Consider the following 20,968-nt stretch of genomic DNA (forward strand, 5'->3'; position numbering starts at 1 on the left):
TGCCTCCCTTTCCCCCCACTTCCTCTGGTGGGGGGAGGGAAAAAAAGGTCCCATCAGTGAGAAATAATTTGCGCGCTTGCAAGACACCAGAGGGGAGCATCTGAAGAGTCCTTGCCGGCACATCGCAGCGCTCGAGTGTCATCAGTGACTCGAGTATAAGATGTGGTCAGATTTTTCAGCATATATTTGGTGCTGAGAAACTCGACTTATACATATGGTATGTCTCTCTCCTACACATACACACAACGGGAAACCTGAAGTGTTCTTATAACTAGTGAACAGAGCATTAGGATATTACTCTCTGTTGAGGCTTCAAAATCAAAATGCTATCAAATTTTATAAGGTTACAAGAAAAAAAGAGACAACAAAAAAGGCATCTATTTATAGCACATCTTAAGAACAAACTGCAAGAACTGCTAAATGCAAGTATTATCCAGATTAATTTAATTTTTACTGTTCGGGGGAAAGAGAGAAAATAAAAGAGTAGAATGAGTAAAAAATAATAAAACTGTGTATTTACTCCTCCTGCCCTATGATAAAATAAATGTTTTAAAAAAAGAAATGAACAGGCAATTTCACACTATGTATCCAATTTATAACACCATACATTATAGGAACACCACAGTTTGCTTCTTCAGGCATCATTTCGGAAAAGGCATAATTATTCATAGAAAAAAGGATAATATACATCTCAAGTAAAAAACAATAAAATCCATATTGGTAATCGCATGCATACCTCACCTGCTGATAATCTGATTATCAGAGAAAGAACAGGGAACAAGCAAGCCAGGCTGCAGCTACCAGCATCAATTAGATGCTGGGTCTGTCTGCAATGGCACTTGTCACCTGCTGGTCTCCAATTGGCCATTTTTAGCCTGTCTGTTTTGGAAACCCTAGATTCTGGGCCTATAAGAAGTGGCTGATTCTCACCTTTTCGTTGAGGCTATAGGTCACAGAGCAATGTAACCTGATTCGTCTTCAAACTCCATCACCTCAACTCTCTAGGTTGCTCCAGGCAAGGGAAAAGTGCTGGCACATATGTAGAAAAATGCATTCTCTCTTTGCTTTCCTACAGCTGCCAGCCGACAGAAGGAGCGCAGGGCAACTGTGCAGAGCTTGTTTCTTTTTCTGTCCCCTGCAGCATGCTTATTTACATTTGATTTTTAATTTCCGATTAAGCTCTTGTGGGCCAGAGAGGAACAGTCAAAGGCCTGGAGCCTGTAAATATGCCCAGGTGTGAATTAAAATAATGCATATACCCATGCCCATATGGGCAAAAAATATAGGACAGAATATACATCTTGCTGAATGGGAGAAAACCTGGATGACAGCAAAATCACATTATCCGTAGCTTACAAAGAAAATTTTTGTAAACTATTCTACAGGTAATATCTCTCCCCTTCTAGAATAGCTAAAATCTACCCAAAAGCTAATGCAATTTGCTGGAAATGTAAAAAAGAAATAGGTACATTTTATCATATGTGGTGGTTCTGCCCCAAAGTAAAAACTTTATGGAGAACATTACACAAATGGTTGTTAGAAATTACGCAAACAGAAATAGAATTTTCCCCGAAAGCTTTTCTATTAGGAATATGGGACAAAAAATATTCTAAACCAACACATAATCTGATGACCCATATAATTACCGCAATGAGAATAACATATGCCCAAAATTGGAAAAATCAATACACTCGGTCAGAAAGGCAAATAATTGAAAAAATTTACAGGTGCACGGAGATGGATGAAATGACAAGAGACATTAAGGGCACGAAGGTTTACGAAACATACAAACCATGGGATAAATGGTACAACTGGATTCAGAATAGAATAACGCAAAGAAACGATAAAAGACCTATACAAATTTAGATAATAACAAATAAATATTTATGTTTAATAAGACAATATCTATTTAATCTCCTATTTATCTTTTTAATGATGAACGTAATCAATTAGAAATAGAATACTTGTATACTGAAATAGAAACAAGTAATGATCTGCGTGTATATAATGAAATATCTTTCTTTTTTATTGTATTTGAAAGCTTAAGTAAACTTTAAAAAATGCATATACATTGTTAAAATCAAATGTGGAAGCAAATTTGACAGGTGCTGAGGAATATCCGAGTCCTTGGAGAGGGGCGGTATATAAATCCAATAAATAAATAAATAATAAATATAATAAGACTCTTGGTAGAAACTGAACCAGACTTTAAATCAGACAAAATTGACTTCTATTCACAATCTCTATGTCTAACAAGTAGAAAAAAATCAATTTAAAATTCCCCAATAGCAACAGTGGTTCTGCAAAAAAACCTACTTAACTATAAAGCTGCTTCTTTTAGATGTGTTTAGTCATACACAATCCTACTTTTTTTTGGTAATATTTTAAATGGTTCTTGCTTTCCTTCCTTTAGGTGAAGAGGAAGAACTATAACTGCATTTTTAGCATAACATTATTTGAATACAAGTCCTTTGGAAATTGGGCAGCATATAAATTTAATAAAATAAAATAAATAAATAAATAATTTGTGTAGCCCTTTACTATTGATTTAATGTGTCAAATATGGAAGTATGCTAATGTACAAAGCTTGCGTTTGCATGAAAGGTGCTGATTGGTCGCCCTATTCAAAGTGGGAAAAAGTAACAACTGTCAAACCGCACCTGTTGCTGGGGGAGAAAGTATAAATACTTACAGATGCCCCCACTTTCCCTTAGATTTTTGCGCCCAATTGCTTTGAGCATTACTGATTAGTATTAGCTGATACTCTGCAGAAAAAAACATCTTGAGTTCCAGAGTCAGCCTCCTGTGCATTTATTTCATAATGTATGAATCAAATAATGTATGTGATTCTTGGTTCCTCACCATGCTGGTCGACGTTGTCCCTCATTTCCTTTGTCACTTTGTTGCATTTCATTCCTTGTTTGTGGAGAAGCATTTTCCAACATCCTGCTATAACTTTAAATGTTATCAAGGCAAGAGCATTCCTATGATCGGATGGGGAAATTTCCTGTTTCTTACAAAAAGTTTTGTGGAAAATTGCCCCTTATGGTGGACCTTGCCACCCTTATGGTGGACGGTCATTTTTCTACACTTCTAGGAATTGATTGGTTCACAGCATTGGGGTTATCAATAACCAGCATTCACTCCACACAAGAAGCTGACATAGCAATAATTTTGGCAAGGGAATTTCCCGATGTTTTTAATGGTGAGCTGGGAAAATATAAGGGGTCCCCTGTATTGTTTAACCTAAATTCAGCCGTGCAGCCTGTTCGCCTTAAACCAAGGCGTGTCCCACTTCCTCTCCACCCAAAAGTTGACACAGAAATTGATAGGCTAATTACACAGGGCATATTGGAGCCGGTGGAACAATCAACCTGGGAAACCCCAATTGTTACTGCCATCAAACCAGATGGCAGTGTTCAGATTTGTGGAGACTACAAAAGTTCAGTCAATTTGGTATTATCCTTGCAAGCATACCTGTTAGGAGAGATCTCTTTAACTGGGGTAAAGAAAGAGGAATCTGAAACCACTTCCTCGTCTCTTTGCACTTCTCCAGACCCATTTGCTGCTTGTTGGTGGGAAGGTTGAAAGGACAGGAATGTTCCAAGCCATGACTCGCTCTGATGCGTGGTTAGTACAATCACACACACACATACACACATGAGCAGACCATGGACCATAGATTGAGAACCACTGGCTTAACTCCTTTCAGGATACAAATCTTAATAAGATGAACTATAATGATAGATTTTTGAATCAGGTGGAGCTTTCTCTCTTGTGATCATCATCCTAGACAGCAGATGGTGGCAATGAACCTTTGCTCCTGAGGGAAGGAGAAATATTTTAATGTGTTCGCAATGTGTTGATTGCATTGACATAATATACCTTCCACCTACTTGACTTTGTTGATTTTGTTCCTTATTAATTTCCACAAGACCTATATATAGGGGAGTTTCAGTCTGAAATTCAAGGCCATACTTTTCACCACTAACTCAAAGCAGGAATAATGCACTTTACAAACAACAACCGAATTCTACTTAGTATGAAAGAAACATTTTTAAAATGCTAAAAGCACAAATAAACACAGTGCTAACATTTTAATGGGCCAATGTCTGTGACAGAAAGCACCTGAAAGCTCTTTAATAGAGAACAGAAAATTGACAGGGATAACATAACTCCATATAATGTACTCGCTGAAAGTCCACTTTATAAATATTGGATTTGCAGATATTTCTTTACACAGTAAGACAGGTGGAATATCTGTACCATAGTCAGCCTACATGAACCAAGAGAAACCAATTCCTTTATAAAGACAGTTGCTAAGATATTGGGATGATTGCCCAATTATTTACATTGCAGATATAAAAGTTGGGCTCAGAGATTTCATTTGCTTTGCCTACAAGTATCAGGAACAGAGCAATAGCTCACAACAGGATTTCAAAGGACAGGATTAAATTGCCAATCTTAGCAATAACACCTTTTCTGCTTGCAGGTCTTCTGTTGTCAAGTATGCTCTGGAATTCAAGGAGGCTATGGTGAAGATGTCTCAAAAGTGCTTTGTCAAAAAGCAGCTGGACTGCCTTTTCCCCATGGAAGAAGAACAAAACATTTCAATTCTCATCCAAGAAGCTTCATCAATTGTGAAGGGGAGAGGGAGGAGAGGGTGCTGCAAGGATGGGTTCTAACCAGATGGTGGTAGTGATGGTGGGGAATGGAAGGATTGTATTTCTTTGCAGTCATCTGGCCATTAGCACTCTTTCTGTTTGTATTTTTCCCCAGGGGGGGAAATACAGCCAGTTCTCTTTAGAAAAAGCATCTTTGGGATAATCTCCAGACATTTTGCTGGAGATTATAGACTTCTAATTCTAAAGCTGGAGAAGACTATATCATCTGTAGGTCTGTCTGCCTACCCACTTGCCAGCCAGCCAGTCATCTATACCAGCCGTCTATACCAGAAGTCCCCAAACATGGCAACTTTAAGACTTGTGGTCTTTTAAGACGTCTGATCTATCCTATTTCTAAACTCCCTTAGAGGATATTTGAAGGATGACTCAATGAAGAATGGATGTCCTGACGTCCCTGGCATCAGAACCTTCAGGCAAGTAGCTCTCTAACACTGATGTACCGTATATACTCGAGTATAAGTCGACCCAATTATAAGCCGAGGCACCTACCCCCCCAAAAAAATAAAAATTATTGACTCGAGTATAAGTTGAGGGTGGAAAATGCAGTGGCTACTGGTAACTTATAAAAATGGAAACCAATAAAATTACATTAATTGAGGCGTCAGTAGATTAAATGTTTTAGAATATTTATTTCAAAGAAAACCAGTAAACTAGCTCTCTAAGTTTAAAAAAGAGTAAACAAAAACTATCTGGCATTAACAATAACTTAAAAAGTAAAAAAAAGTAGCTCAATCAGCAACCAAGCTAAAACCTAAGAGTTAAAATCCTTCAAACTGGATTCCTTCTTATCATCTGTATGTCCAAACAGAACTTCAGCATTAGCTGCTGTGAGTTTATCAGCATAGAAAATCAAATAGATAGATAGACAGACAGACAGACAGACAGACAGACAGACAGACAGACAGACAGACAAGCGAGACAAGCAAAACTTGCTAAACACAGACAGCTCTTGTGGTTATGTATCCTAAATATGCAGGTCCTATTTAGAATCAAGTTCATTTTTAAAATATGTCAAACGCTTCCTCTCATACTTGTTAATTGAAACTTGCTCTCAAACCCACTTTATAAAAGGCAACTTTTAAAGATCCACAAACACACTTTAGAAATTCCTGTCTCCAGCTCCTACCTACATTGCACATTATTAGATAACTTTTTTTCTATAATTATCCAAGCAAGGACAATTATCCAAGCAAGGACTACCACAAAATACCATTGTTTAAAACAGTATAAATCCTTTCAAAGGAGGGGGAGGAGAGTCGGACAGCCAGGGTCCTTTTTAATCCAACAAAGGGCAACACAGAGAGAGCAAGGAATAGTTATAGCTGTTGACAAATATACACACAGAGGGAGTGAGGAGTAAAAAAAACCCCTCCTGGTTTCAGTGAGGGGAAAAAGGAGGCACCTTGGCTACACACCCGCTTCAAAGAAATAGTTGGGATTCTTCGCGGGGCAGCCGGGCACTCACACAAACACGCGCACACACACACACACACACATGCTCGCCCTCCAAAATTCATCCTCCCCTCTTTTTGTTCCCTCGGCTCCCACCCTTTCACTCGCACGCCCACCCCCATGCAGCTCTGGGGCTTCGTCCGCCCTGTCGACTCCCTGAAGTTCAGCAGGGTGGAGGAAGAAGATGGATGTGGAAGGAGAAGGGGCTCAGCAGGTAAGATGCCTGGCCTTTCACAACGAAGGAGCCAGGGAGAAGGACACACACGGGAGGCAGAGGAAGAAGCGCTCGGAAAGTTCTCCTTCTTCCTCTGGTTCCCTCGAGGTCAGATTTTTCAGCACATGATAGCAATGATAAGAGCATTTAGACTTCATAATGTTTTACAGTCAGGGATGGGCAGCAGCTGGAACGGTTGGGAACGCCATTCCACATGCGCAGAAGCAAAAACCCTCTGGAAATTGTGCACGTGAGCGCCTTCACACGAGATTTAGCTTCTGCACATGCGCAGAAGCCGAATCACATGCCGAGCATAGAGGCGTGCTCCTGGCGTGTTCCAGTAGGGCTAAAATTGGTAGCCTGCCCCTGTTTACAGTCCAAACTCTGCATAATGCCCCCAACAATCATTTTACCAACCTCAGAAGGATAGGTGTCTCAGTCAACTTTGAGCCAGTGAGAATCAAACTATCAGGTTGCTGGCAGTCAGCATAATTAATATCCAGTACTGCATTCTAACCACTGTGCCACCACAGCTCATGATGTTTCTATCTTCCAGAAGTATAAAAACAAGCAAACGGTAACACACCCACCTGTAATTATTTTGAATGCAATGTGGTAATTAACAAAAATTAGCATGCAGATAATAATGTTACCAGATTGATCTTATCTTATGTCTTGACTAGGTGCCTTCCTTAAATAGCTGGGGAATAGACATAATATATGTTGACTGTGATGAAGCGTTTGACAAGTATTCTGTGGCTTGCTTGTTAGCACATTAGTTAAGCACGGAATCGGCAACATGACAATTAAGGCCATACATAATTGATTTGAAAATAGTCCTCAATGACTACTTAGCAATGGTTTCTATTCAGACTGGAGAGGGTCAGCTTTGGGAGCTCTATTTTCCAATATTTTAATTAAGGACTTGAATGAATAAGTGAAAGAAATGCTCATCAGACTTGTACATTCAATCATAGAATTTGTGCAGCTTAACAATTATCTTAGAAGACAGAAATAAAAAAATAAACGTGATAGATTATAGATATGAGCCGAAAGAAAGAAATTCAACAGAGGCAAATGTGTAAATATTCACATTTGAATAAAATTGCAAATGTGCATATAATATTTAATAGTTATGTGTGATTTTTTGGGGGAGTTGAGTCACCCTAGTATATTGAAGGAACATCACAGCTCCTTTTTTGCCTCTCGAATCCACCAGGGGCCATATTCCAAGGCAAATAAGTTTTTTATAGCAAACAATTATAATCTATAGGTGTAACATATTTTGGTGATAATGAAAAGGAAGGGAGACTACTTAACTATTTAATAAAATGCATATAAAATATGTTTTTCAATTTTTTTCAATCTTATGATTCCATTTTTTAAATCATAAAACTAAATATACAGGACCAAATTGATTTGCCTTTTCTCTTCTTCAAAAATCCAAAAGCTTGGAGTGGACAAATCTCTTTAAGCCAATACTGAAATAGAAGAACCCTTTCATCAATACCTTGTTGTTGGTTTTTTAGGTAACAGTCCAAAGTTCTCCATAGACTGAAAGTTTTCAGATTACACAGTAATTTTATACAGTACATTTTAATAAAATATGAAGATCCTTAATTAATCTTAGCTGCCTTCAGAAATCATGATTCACCATACCATTGATGTCTGATAACAAATTAAAGATAGTAACACTCATAACATATTAAAAAAGGCTCCTTCAAATTATTATATCTCCAACATAAAAAGACTAAAAGCCAATTTTTTTAAAAAATTCACTAAAAAGTCAAATAGTTTCTAAACGAAAGTACAGTGGTACCTCTATTTAAGAACATCTCTACTTAAGAACTTTTCTGGATAAGAACCGGGTGTTCAAGATTTTTTTGCCTCTTCTTAAGAACCATTTTCTACTTAAGAACCCGAGCCTGGAAAAATTTCCCAGGAAATTTGAGAGCATCACAAAGACCCGGCCTGTTTCCTGCCATTCCCCCTTTAATCCCGGCCATCTCAGGCTTTTCTGGGCTGCCAGAGGAGCCTTTCGCTTAAGGAGGCTTTGGCAGCACGTGGCAAACGGAGCATTATCCTTTCTCTGGGCACTTGGAGAGGGAATAAACCACTTTACTGTGGTGACTCCCTCGCGCTGCCTCCTACACACTCTGCGCAAGGTTGCCTCCCAGAGCGTCTGGGCATGGAAAGGCAAAAGGGGGCGCTTTGGCCCGACAGGATCAACTCAGTTTTAGCCAAACCTAGGAGTCACCACAGTGAAGGAAAGGCACCGGCTACAAAGCGAGCGAGCGAGAGAAGAGGGGAGCCCTTCAGCATGAGAAGGAAGACGAAGCAGGTAGCAGCAGCAGCAGCAGCCACCTTTCGGTCAAAGGAGCGGGAGGTTCCCCCCTCTCACCCACCTGGGTTTCTCTCTCTGGCACAGTGTATGTGAGGCAGCCTCGCGCTGAGTGTATGGGAGGTGCGTGTTCCTCCTCGCCACTCAGAATCCCTTTTTTTTAAGCCTTAAAGTTTTGGATTTTTTTTATTCCCCTCACTTCACCTTCTTCCTTTGTTACCAACTGTCCTCCTCCTCTTTTTCTTTCTCCTCCTTCCACCCAAATTCTGAGCTTTTATTTCTTTCCTAAATAATTTTTTGCATTATTTGCTTCTACATTTTTGCATTATTTTGCATTATTTGCTTCTACATTGATTCCTATGGGAAAAACTGCTTCTACTTACAAATGTTTCTACTTAAGAACCTGGTCACGGAACGAATTAAGTTCGTAAGTAGAGGTACCACTGTAATTGTTTTCTCACTTTTTGTTGAACCGTATCCATTTCTAGACACCACATAAATACAGGATTCATAAATACTGTACTGGAAGTGATTCAGAGGACAATGAAGATAGTCAGGGGACAAGAAATAATGTCGTGTGAAGAGAGATACTGTGATGCAAAAAAAGATGTATTATATCTGTTGTGGTTAGCTCTGGCCCAGCTCCTGCCCCAAGGACTGTGGATGTGGGGGAGACATCCACATGCTGCAGGCCTGTTTTGCCCCCGGTGGAATCTGATGATGAAGGCTCCTCTGACCAAGAAGACATGAGTGACAGGGAGGAGGAGAGTGTGGCAGACAGCTCAGAAGGAGATCAATTATCTAGCTCCTGCTTGGATTCAGAACAAGAGTTAATGATACAACCACGCATGTGGAGAGCGATGCATAGGCAACAACTACTGAGAGATTATTATCAAAGAAAATGAGGCCACCTGTGGTTGGGTGGGGCTGTGGTAATTAGTGAGGCTGCTATAAATAGCAGCCTGTGGGTTTGGCCATTGTGGAGGATTATCTGGTCATTGTGTTTCATGACTGCTTTACTGACTGACTTGTTGTGTGCTGATTTTTCCCTGCTTTGAAACTAAACCAGAGCAAAGTGTGTTTCACTTTGTGAAAGAACGACTTTGAATTGCCTCACAGATGCAAGCTAAGTATCACAGGACTGATAAGGGACTTGTATAAATTACCAGTTTGTTTGGAGACAAGTGCTCTTTGCTATACCAAAAGAGGGCTTAGTTTAAGTGAATTTTCATTATAAAGAACATTGTTTTGAATTTTCAAACATGTGTGTGTCTGAAATTTATACCTGTGAATTTTTGGGAGGATTCTACAAGAGAGCCCGACAGAACAATGTCTCTCTTTGATTGGGCTTCTTGTGCAGAATGGTGGATAGGGCATGATTTTGCTTTTTGCAGAGCCAACTGGGTGGCTGAAATATGAGCTACTGAAGGGGTTGATTCTTCAGAACTTCTCTAAGGAGAAGACAAGGATGCTTTCTTCAAAGAGATTGCAAAGGCAGTGTTCCACAGCAGATCTGAGAAGTCTGGAGCAACAGATCCCAAACCAAGAGTAACACATGTCCTCTCATGTGCCAACTCTGCCTATTGACTCCTGCAGTGTGTGAAAGAGAGCGGGCAATGGCAAAGATAGAAGATGTGGGGTTCAGCACTGTAAAAGGACCCCATAGCCATGGGCCGACTGCAATTCATCAAAGGACTGGCAATATTCTGTACTTCATGGCATAAGATATCACCCCCATACCTTTGGAGTGGGGGGGGGGGAAGTGCATCTTATGGAATGAAAAATACTATAGCTATACTCGGTGCCTTTCAAAATGACACTGTGTCTATCTACAGTACTACCTCTCTTACTTTAAGAAGTTGCTTATTATTGATGTGTGTGTGTGTGTGTGTGTGTTAAGAATCTTCTGAAAGATGAGCTATATTCTACTACACTGGAGATTTTCCTTCAACCTTGGATGAAAGAAGCTCTAAATAAGTTTAAGTATTAATAACAGAAGCTTTAATTTTTGGAAAATAGCAAAAGGAGGAATGGAATGTTGATTCTGGAAGGTTAATGGGTTACATGGACTTGAAAGAATATTTCCCATGGGGTGTTTAAAAATTTATAAAAGAGTATTGAAAGTCTTTCAAATTAATTGTAAGAAATCCTCTCATGGGACAGTTTTGTTCATTAGAAAATAAACAGATAAGAGGGGACTGAAAATCTGGTTACAGGAAACCAGAAAGATTACTCTTAAAGAAGAACAGACCCATTACTAAAATGGAGCAACACTCTTTGACTACAGAAGAAATTAATGTTGTTTGGGAACAATTTGCTCAGAAGCTGTTTGATATTATAGCAGAGAATATAGAAGATACAGTGGTACCTCGAGATACGAGTTTAATTCGTTCCGGACCTGGGCTCTTAAGTCGAGCAGCTCTTATCTCGAACGACTTTTCCCCATAGGAATTAATGTAAATAATTTTAATTGGTTCCAGCCCTCAAAAAACTCACAAAGTTAGTCTAAATTATGCAGAAAGACATGTTTTTAATGAAGAAATGTACATGTACATATAAATGAATAATGAAGTTTCTTTCACTTAACTTGTAAACTTTCTTAAACTTTTAAATTTACATATGTTCAACTTCTCTGCCACCCAATCCTGTAGGACAGAGGTCCCCAACCCTTTTTGCACCAGGGACCGGCTTTAAGCGATCAAGAGAGGAATGGGTGAATGAATGGACGGAGGGTGGGAAGGAAGGAAGGAAAGAGGGAAGGGACAGGAACAGAGGAAGGAAGCAAGGAAACTTATGAAAGGGGAGAGTAAGAGAGGAATGAGTGAAGGGAGGGAGGGAGGGAAGAAGGTGGGAAGGAGAAAGAAAAGAAGAAATAGAGGAAGGGAAGGTAAAAGAGAGAAAGAAAAAGAGCAAGAAAGAAAGAAAGAAAGAAAGAAAGGGGAAAGGGACAGGAACAGAGGAAGGAAGCAAGGAAACTTATGAAAGGGGAGAGTAAGAGAGGAATGAGTGAAGGGAGGGAGGGAGGGAAGAAGGTGGGAAGGAGAAAGAAAAGAAGAAATAGAGGAAGGGAAGGTAAAAGAGAGAAAGAAAAAGAGCAAGAAAGAAAGCTGCAAGCCCCCCCCCGAGCCCCCCAGGCCGGCTGCAACCTTTTAAAACACGCGCGCCGCTTCGCAGCTGTCTCCTGAAGCCAAACGCGGAAGTTAGCGTTTGGCTTCAGGAGACAGCTCCTTGGCGCTTGTATCTCGAATTTGGGCTTGTAAGTAGAACAAAAATATCTCTCCCCTCCCAGCTCTTATCTCGAGTTGCTCTTAAGTAGAGCAGCTCTTATGTCGGGGTTCCACTGTACAACAGATTTTATTGAATAAAACAGGGACAGAGATTGATGTGAATGTGGATTTGGAGTTCAAAAAACTGATCATAAAAATGATATTAAAAAGATGTGGAATCTGAAAATTGATTTTAAAATGTCAGAATATAAGAATGATATGGAAAACAATGATAAAATGCATTTACAAATGAAACCAATTGATATCTTAATGATTAAAGAGGATAATTAAATGCATTAAAAATCAGGAGCATGAATTTGAAAGCCTTCTTACTTTGGATTTGGATTAGGTGGGACCAAGAAAATGAAAAGTTTATAAAGTGAATCTGTTAGATGTGGGTTAAAATACCCTAGGATTTTAAAATAATTGTTAATGGAATTTCTTTTGACCAAGATTGCATGACAAAGCTTTAAAGATTGATATATAAACGGGAAGATATTTCTTCTGCATTATTTGATAAGAAAATAATTTCTTTTTTTAATTGAAGTACTAGAAAAGATGTTAAGTAGTACACAAACAGACAGACAGAGAGAAAGATAATAAATGTGGTGTGTGTGTGTGTGTGTGTGTGAGAGAGATAGGAGTACCATTTGGCTTAAAAATAAACCTGAAAAAGAGCCAGGTTATATTTAATAAATTCAACAAATAAAGAAAAATATTATAGCTGGAGAAAAATTAGATGTAGTAATAGATTCAATGGACTTTGGCCAACGGCTCTCACTAGATGGTGATACAATAAAAGAAATTGAATGTCATGTTAAATGTGGCTGGCAGGCATGCATAACCTGCTAATTAAAGCTGTTGGCCTTAATTTTTCCAAGTTTTGGATTAGTCAGAAGTAAGTTTTCTTAGCCCCAAAAACTATCAATAGTACCTTCTTATGATTTCTAAGCATGTTAGGGAATAATGGATATGATGATATTTCTTTGCCAATCAGAATGCTCATATCAGCTAAAATAAATTTAGGGAGGATTCCTATTAGTTACTTATGCAAGTGCTTGTTGACTTATGACCACAATTGTGACAAGAATATCCATTGTTATGTAAGGCAATTATAAAGTGAATTGTGCCCAATTTTATAATCTTTTTTGCTAGGAAGATTAACCAAATCAGTTATTAAGTGAAACACATTAGTCATTAAGCAACTTAGCAACCTTGTTGATTTTGCTTGTTGAATGCTGCTTGGGAAGGTCAAAAATGGTCATCACATGACCCCATAATGTTGCAACCGTTGTCAAAAATTCAACTTTTGATCACCCAACTGTGGGATGCTGCTATATTGATATGCATGGGTTGGGCATAAGGTTGTAAATTGAGGACAACCTGAATTGTATAGCCTTTTAGTTACCTAACCTCTTTTTGCATCAATAGCAAAGAAACAGTCCTTTGATTGTTTCAGCAATGGCTTGGTGACATTTGTGTTTTGCAAACTTGGAAACTTTAAGATGTGTAGCCTTCAGCACTCAGAATTCCCCAATGAAAATCTTAAAGTTTATGAATTTGAAAAAGGCTACACTAGAGAATAATGTGTCAGTAATGATAATCCAGAAAAACTGAAAGCATAGACTGAGGTCAAAGGGGAATTATTGCATTCCATTTCCAAAAGAAGCAGACCTTTCCTGCCTTACTTAGTCTGTTGAAATCAGGTTGATTGATCTCAGAGCTACAGCATGGCGATAGAATGTATCCAAATAAAAAGCTCTGGAAATATGAATCATCTCTATTACTACTGCTTTTCCACAATGAATATTTTCATCCTTATAACTAGTGTTGGGTGAACCCAACAAAGTTCGGGTTCGGCGGGTTCGGACGAACTTGGCAGCGGAGTTTGGGTAAGTTTGCTGAACCCGAACCCCAACACTTCTGGCCCCGCCTTCCCGTCTTCCGCCAAAGCAGCCCACGGCCGCCTGTCTCCTTTTATTTCTTATGGAAATAAAAAAATCTACGTAGCAGCTCCCCTGCCTTGGATGCCCTCCCTTTGGGCTTTGTTTCCCGTGCCCCCCACCCGGCAAGAAGGTGAGCTGCCCGGGGTTGATGGGATTTCTCCACCTCGGGAATGGCGCTGCAAGCGAAAGGAGGTGGGGAATCCCATTTGCTTGCCGCCCACGCTGAGATTCCCGGGGCGGGGCTTTGATGTCATGGGCTGAGGTCGCCTGGAGGGGGCAACGTCGGCGGTGGGGGGTCATGGCCATCTTGTGTGCTGAAGGGACGACTGGCCGGCCAGACCCCTCCCCGCCTCCCCCTCCTGGCTATCGCCCGCTTGATGGAGCCTGACATCTCCCCCCCCCAGTGCTTCAGGATCCCGGCCAGCAGCTTTCAAATGGGCTCTGTCCAGGAGGGGGAGGCGGGGAGGGCTCTGGCTGGCCAGTCGTCCCTTCAGTGCAGAAGACGGCCATGACCCCTTTGCTGCCGCCATTGCCCCCTCCAGGCAACCTCAGCCCAGCTGCTTTCTCCATCCGCCTGTGTGTATGTTTATTCATTTATTTATTAGAGTTGAAAGGGACCGTTAGGTCATCGAGTCCAACCCCCTGCCTGAGCAGGAAACCCTACAGCACCTCAGCCAAATGGAAGTCCAATCTCCTCTTGAAGGTGTCCAGAGTTGGGGAGTTCACCACCTCCCCTGGCAGGCAGTTCCATTGGTTGATCGCTCTGACCGTCAGGAAGTTCTTCCTTATTTCCAGGTTGAATCTCTCCTTGGTCAGCTTCCAACCGTTGTTCCTCGTCCGGCCCTCTGGTGCCCTGGGGAATAAAGAGACCCCCTCCTCACCGTGGCAACCCCTCAAGTATCTGTAAACTGTTATCATGTCCCCTCTAGACCTTCTTTTTTCTAGGCTGTCCATGCCCAGTTCTCTCAATCTCTCTTCGTAAGTCTTGGTTTCGAGTCCCCTAATCATTTTAGTTGCTCTTTTTTGCACCTTCTCCAGAGTTTCGATGTCTTTTTTGTAGTGAGGTGACCAAAATTGGATGCAGTACTCCAGGTGGGGTCTGACCAGGGCATAGTAGAGTGGTATTAGTACTTCCCTGGTCTTGGAGCGTATTCCTCTGTTGATGCAGCTTAGGATTGAGTTGGCTTTTTTGGCTGCTGCTGCACATTGCTGACTCATGTTTAGTTGATTGTTCACCAAGACTACAAGATCTCTTTCGCAGTCACTACTGCTGAGTGGGGTATCTCCCAGGCTGTATGTATGTCTAGGGTTCTTTTTGCCGAGGTGGAGGACTCTGCATTTGTCGGTGTTGAACCTCATTTTGTTGGTATGGGCCCACTGTGATAGTCTGTCTAGGTCTTCTTGTACTCTGAGCCTGTCCTCAAGGGTGTTGGCTACCCCCGCCAGCTTGGTGTCATCTGCAAATTTTATTAGTTCCCCTTTTATTCCCTCGTCCAGGTCGTTGATGAAGATGTTAAAGAGTACAGGACCCAGGACAGAGCCCTGTGGTACTCCACTGTCTACTTTTTTCCATGTGGATTTGGTGCCGTTGAGGACAACTCGTTGGGTGCGGTTGGTCAGCCAACTGTTTATCCATCTACGTGTGTAGTAATCTACTCCATTTTTTTCTAGTTTGAGGGGTTAGGAGATTGTGGTCGACTTTATCGAAAGCCTTACTAAAGTCCAAGTATATGAGGTCCAAGTATATGTGTGTGTGTACTCTCTGTGCAATCAGCAGCTGCCTTATTGCAGCCCCCCTGCTTCTTTATTCCTCAAACTAGCAGAGCCATCCATCCATTTAAGCCTCAATCCTGTCTCTTTCCCTCTCCCCCCTGTTGCACCCATTGCCCAGGGCAGCCTTAGTTTAACCCCTGCGCTCTTTGGAAAGGGGAGGGGGGCAGGTTCTGTGTTGATGTAGGCCCCACCAGCCAACCTTGGCCACTTTAAGACTTTGTGTACTTCAACTCCCAGAGTTCCTCACTCAGCTTCACTGAGTCAGAGCCCTCCCCACTTCCACCTCCTGCCCACCGCAGTGTTCAAGTGAACGCCGAACCTGAACATGGACTTTAAAAAAGGTTCGAGTTCAGGTTTGGTATGCCAAACACCACAAAGTTCTGCATGGACCTGAACTATGCAGGTTCAGTTCGCCCAACACTACTTATAACATCCTTTTATGTATTCTAAATTCAAGAGAAATTTGATTAAAATGTTTAAATTTGCAAGCTTTCGTGAGTTGCTATTTGCTTCAAGAAGTGCAACTGATGAATGGTATCCATGTGTGAAATAGAATAAAGTTTTTTATGTGTATGTATGTGCTGTCTACATCTGGAATATTAACAAAAATAATTTTGCAGCTTATATAATAATAATAATAATAATAATAATAATAATAATAATTTATTAGATTTGTATGCCACCCCTCTCCGAAGACTCCATATAAATCTCCATGTTCTTCTTACAACTCTACTATTGCCTCATATGTATTTAATCCCTAGAAATCCAAAATAATATTTAAACAATTTGGTATTTCTCCCTCCCAGGGATCAGTAATTTGTTGGTTTAATTACTTTGTACAATGTTAATCTTGCAAGATTACATTTCAGAAATTTTTCTAAGTCTCAAAAACAGATGAAATTACAAGAATAATTTTAAAATATATTGTACTGCTATATTTTAAGTGATTGAGGCTATTGTGTAAAAAAATAGCAATTGCAATAGACATATGCTATTCCACAATGCTTTACAGCACTCTCTAGGTGGTATGCAACATAAGTGCATTACTCCCAACAATCTGGGTCTTCATTTTGCTGACGTCGAAAGGATGGAAGACGGAGTGAACACTGAACCTGTCAGGACTGAACTCCAGACTATGGGCAATTATCCTGCAATACTGCAGTCTAACCACTATACCACAAGGGTTCAAAAAAAGAAAAGAAAACCCCTTAAAATCCATGTCCTGTGCTGTTGCAAAGACTTATGCATTTTGAGATGTGATGACTAAGAACTGTTTTTCTTTTTTTTCTTTTTAAAAATATATGTTTATTGGATATATACAGTGTTCCCTCGATTTTCGCGGGGGATGCGTTCCGAGACCGCCCGCGAAAGTCGAATTTCCGCGAAGTAGAGATGCGGAAGTAAATACACTATTTTTGGCTATGAACAGTATCACAAGCCTTCCCTTAACACTTTAAACCCCTAAACTGCAATTTTCCTTTCCCTTAGCAACCATTTAGATTATTACTCACCATGTTTACTTATTAAAGTTTATTAAAAAAAATATTTATTAAAGGTGGACGAAATTTTGGCGATGACGTATGACATCATCAGGTGGGAAAAACCGTGGTATAGGGGGGAAAACCGCAAAGTATTTTTTAATTAATATTTTTGAAAAACCGTGGTATAGACTTTTCGCTAAGTTCGAACCCGCGAAAATCGAGGGACCACTGTACATTAAAAACGGTACAGAAAAATAAAGGGAATATATATAATGTACATTCTAGCAATTACAGTTTAATTATATAGTACGCGTGAGTGGGGAAGGAGAAAGGAGGAAAAGACTTTTCTTAAAGAGGACAATCTAATTGATGACATGTATCCAAAACTGCCAATAAAAATTATAAAATTAGCATCCTGGTTACACAATTATTTTAAAAAGAAGGAACTAAAAGCTATCATCTCAGGCAAGGACTATATGGCAACTGCTACAATATACAATTGTATTCTATTAGAATTTTTTAAAATTTTAGAATGGTTTAGGTATAATTTTTTAATTATTGGGAGCACCCAACCCGATAGGGAAGAGGGATGAAGTAAGGAACTAGTCTGGAGTTACTTGGCAGTTGCAAAAGGGCTAGGGCCACCCCTACTCCACCCCACCCTACCCCCAGTTTACAAGGAACCTTATCTATTTGTACCGAGGAGTAGGCTGCAGACTGTAGAGATTCCTATATTATAGGCAGAACATAATAAAGTAGTAAGCCTGAACTCAGAAAACATGGGTCTCTTTCTTCACATCTGTCAGAGATGTTCTCAAACTTCTAGAGATAACAATTTTTAAAAGTGAGATACTAGTCTACGAATGAGGGGCACAAAAACACAACAACTCAGTCACAACAGAATAGCATTAATATGGGTAAATAATTCTATTTAGATAAATTTCTAATAGGATTATCATGAATATATTTCCTATCAGCAATGGACAATTTGTGCTCAAACCACAGTCTATGAAACACTAAAATGAAACAGAAGATATTACAACCATTATTCCTATCAGATATTGAATGAGAACTAAGAGTTATCATAGGATAGAAAAGATATAAATAGGGCAGAAAAATTATTATATTCTACATCCTTGCTAAGCAGTTTTCTTGTAACTGAAATTCCAACAAGGCTCTTTGAGAAATTCTACCATGAAATGAATAAAATGGTTGAAATTTAAAAGCAGATCTGGGATTTATAGAAGACGATATGGCCAGAAAACTCTTAGTAATAAACTAAAAGGAAACAGGAATTGACAAAGGAATAGAAGAGAATGGGTCTATTAAATCTACAAATACTGCTATCCAAAGAAAATTATCTGAATGCTAAAAAATGATCATTTGGTTTGGTTGCTCAACATAAATGCTTAGAAAAGACTTGTTATCACATCAGAATTTAATACCAACTACTATTTTCTGTATATTTTTAAGACCATGATTCAAAAGTATAAATTACCCTTCTCAAATTTCAACTACTGTATATCAGGAACTTATAACTCAAGTAGTAATAATGGTCTAGATGGACTAGTGCAGAGGTATCAAACTCAAGACCTGAGGGCTGGATCTGGTCTGAGGATTGCTTAGATCTGGCACATGGGGCTGTCCTGTTGTGGCCCATCAGTGGCCAACAGCTGGGACAGAACATGCCCTGGAAATAGCAAAGGACAGGACCATGGTGTCTCTGCCAGAGAAAACAGAATTTTTGCAGACATAGCACTCGGGCTGCCACAAGCGCCCCCAACACTAGTGATGTCAAGCTGGCCGTGCCCACCCTTGCCCCACAAGGTCAAACACAACCCTTATGCACCCCTCAATGAAATAGAGTTCAATACCCCTAGACTAGTACATATGTGCCTTTGAATAAGACTTGACTCCTAACTACTGGATGGGCATATCCCTTGGCAAGATTTCATTATTGAAACCTCCCCCTTCTCAGTTGACCTTAAGGAAAACTTACGAGAATGCTCTCTATTTGAAGCAGCAATGCCTTTGTGACTCTGGACACACATCAAAAACAGAGACGCACACCTCCAAGCCTTGCGCTACCATGACAGTAACCCCAGGGATGGGTTCTCGATACTGCTTCTGCTGGCTTATTCAGGAACGCGCTGCACGGACAGGTGTGTATTGCCTGCCATGTGTGTGCTTTGTGCATGCATGCACAGTACTAAAAAAAAAAAGCTGTGCATGCACAGAAACCAAAAACAATATGGCGGCATCTATGGTGCTGCCGAGAGAACTAGCTTGGGGGCAAGGTAAGCTTGGGTTGCTGCCAACTGCAGTGACCCAGGCCACCAAGTTACTAATGATTCTATAGAACCAGTCTGAACCGGTCCGAGCCCACCTCTGATTAACCCTAGTCTCATTCTATGTTTTTCTTCTATGTTTCTATGTTTCTATTTTACCATGATTACATAAACATCCAGGACACATGGCACAATTTTAAATTTTCTCTATTGCTTCCTGGCATTAAACCTGCCACAAACTGTCAGGTTCTAGGCAGCAACATTCAAAATCCATCAGATGATGATTGATCCATCATGAATTAGATTCAGTGGGCAACTAGCTTGCCATATTGGAGCCTTCTGTAACCTAATAAATATAGCTTCTCACATATTAGAAATAGATGGAATTCTTTAATGCTACCCTGTATCTTTCCAATGTCTCCCAAACCCCTACAAAGCCACACACACACCCAAAAAAAGCCACAAAGGGAGGGTCAACTTATTTTCCAAAGCACCTGAGGACAGGACAAGAAACAATAGATGGAAACTAATTAAAGGAGAGAGGCAACCTGGAATTTAGGAGATGCTTCCTAACTGTGAAGACGATTAACCAGTGGAACAGCTCACCTTCAGGAGTTGTGGTGCTTCATCATTGGAGGTTCTTAAGAAAAAATTGGAGGTTTTTGAGAACAAGCAGGAAGAGGGAGATTATGATCCCGCTATATAGAGTGCTGGTGAGACCACATTTGGAATACTGTGTTCAGTTCTGGAGACCTCACCTACAAAAAGATATTGACAAAATTGAACGGGTCCAAAGACGGGCTACAAGAATGGTGGAAGGTCTTAAGCATAAAACGTATCAGGAAATACTTCATGAACTCAATCTGTATAGTCTGGAGGACAGAAGGGAAAGGGGGAACATGATCGAAACATTTAAATATGTTAAAGGATTAAATAAGGTCCAGGAGGGAAGTGTTTTTAATAGGAAAGTGAACACAAGAACAAGGGGACACAATCTGAAGTTAGTTGGGGGAAAAATCAAAGGCAACATGAGAAAATATTATTTTACTGAAAGAGTAGTAGATCCTTGGAACAAACTTCCAGCAGACATGGTAGATAAATCCACAGTAACTGAATTTAAACATGCCTGGGATAAACATATATCCATCCTAAGATAAAATACAGAAAATAGTATAAGGGCAGACTAGATGGACCATGAGGTCTTTTTCTGCCGTCAGACTTCTATGTTTCTAAAAAAATGGATAGCCAACTGTCTGAAAGGGTATAGAGCTCTATTCTATTCTAAATTCCTTTCAGAGTCTCATATTTTATCTTTTATATTTCATTTTCTTAGTTCAGAGAATTATATGGCTTTTATATACAATTTTGTAATGCTTTCTATCTATTATATTTTTTACATTTCTTATAATAACTATACCTCGTTGCCTCCTGCTGGTCTATGACTGTAATAAATATTGATTTGTGTGAAGATGCAATCCCATTTCCAGCATAAGCAACTGCCTATTTCCCTTTCGTAGAGAGG

At 40.0% G+C, this 20,968-nt stretch overlaps 1 long non-coding RNA gene across 1 annotated transcript in view; it reads right to left on the reverse strand.

Annotated features, from left to right (window-relative positions):
* LOC139169388 (uncharacterized) overlaps nucleotides 1-20,968 on the reverse strand; it is an 81,207-nt gene that overhangs the window by 48,228 nt on the left and 12,011 nt on the right. Inside the window, exon 3 of the long non-coding RNA XR_011559465.1 lies at nucleotides 20,053-20,204. This is a non-coding gene — a long non-coding RNA (uncharacterized lncRNA). The remainder of the gene's footprint in view (nucleotides 1-20,052; nucleotides 20,205-20,968) is intronic.

Source organism: Erythrolamprus reginae, chromosome 6 (assembly GCF_031021105.1).
Source record: "Erythrolamprus reginae isolate rEryReg1 chromosome 6, rEryReg1.hap1, whole genome shotgun sequence".
Lineage (NCBI taxonomy): Eukaryota > Metazoa > Chordata > Lepidosauria > Squamata > Dipsadidae > Erythrolamprus > Erythrolamprus reginae.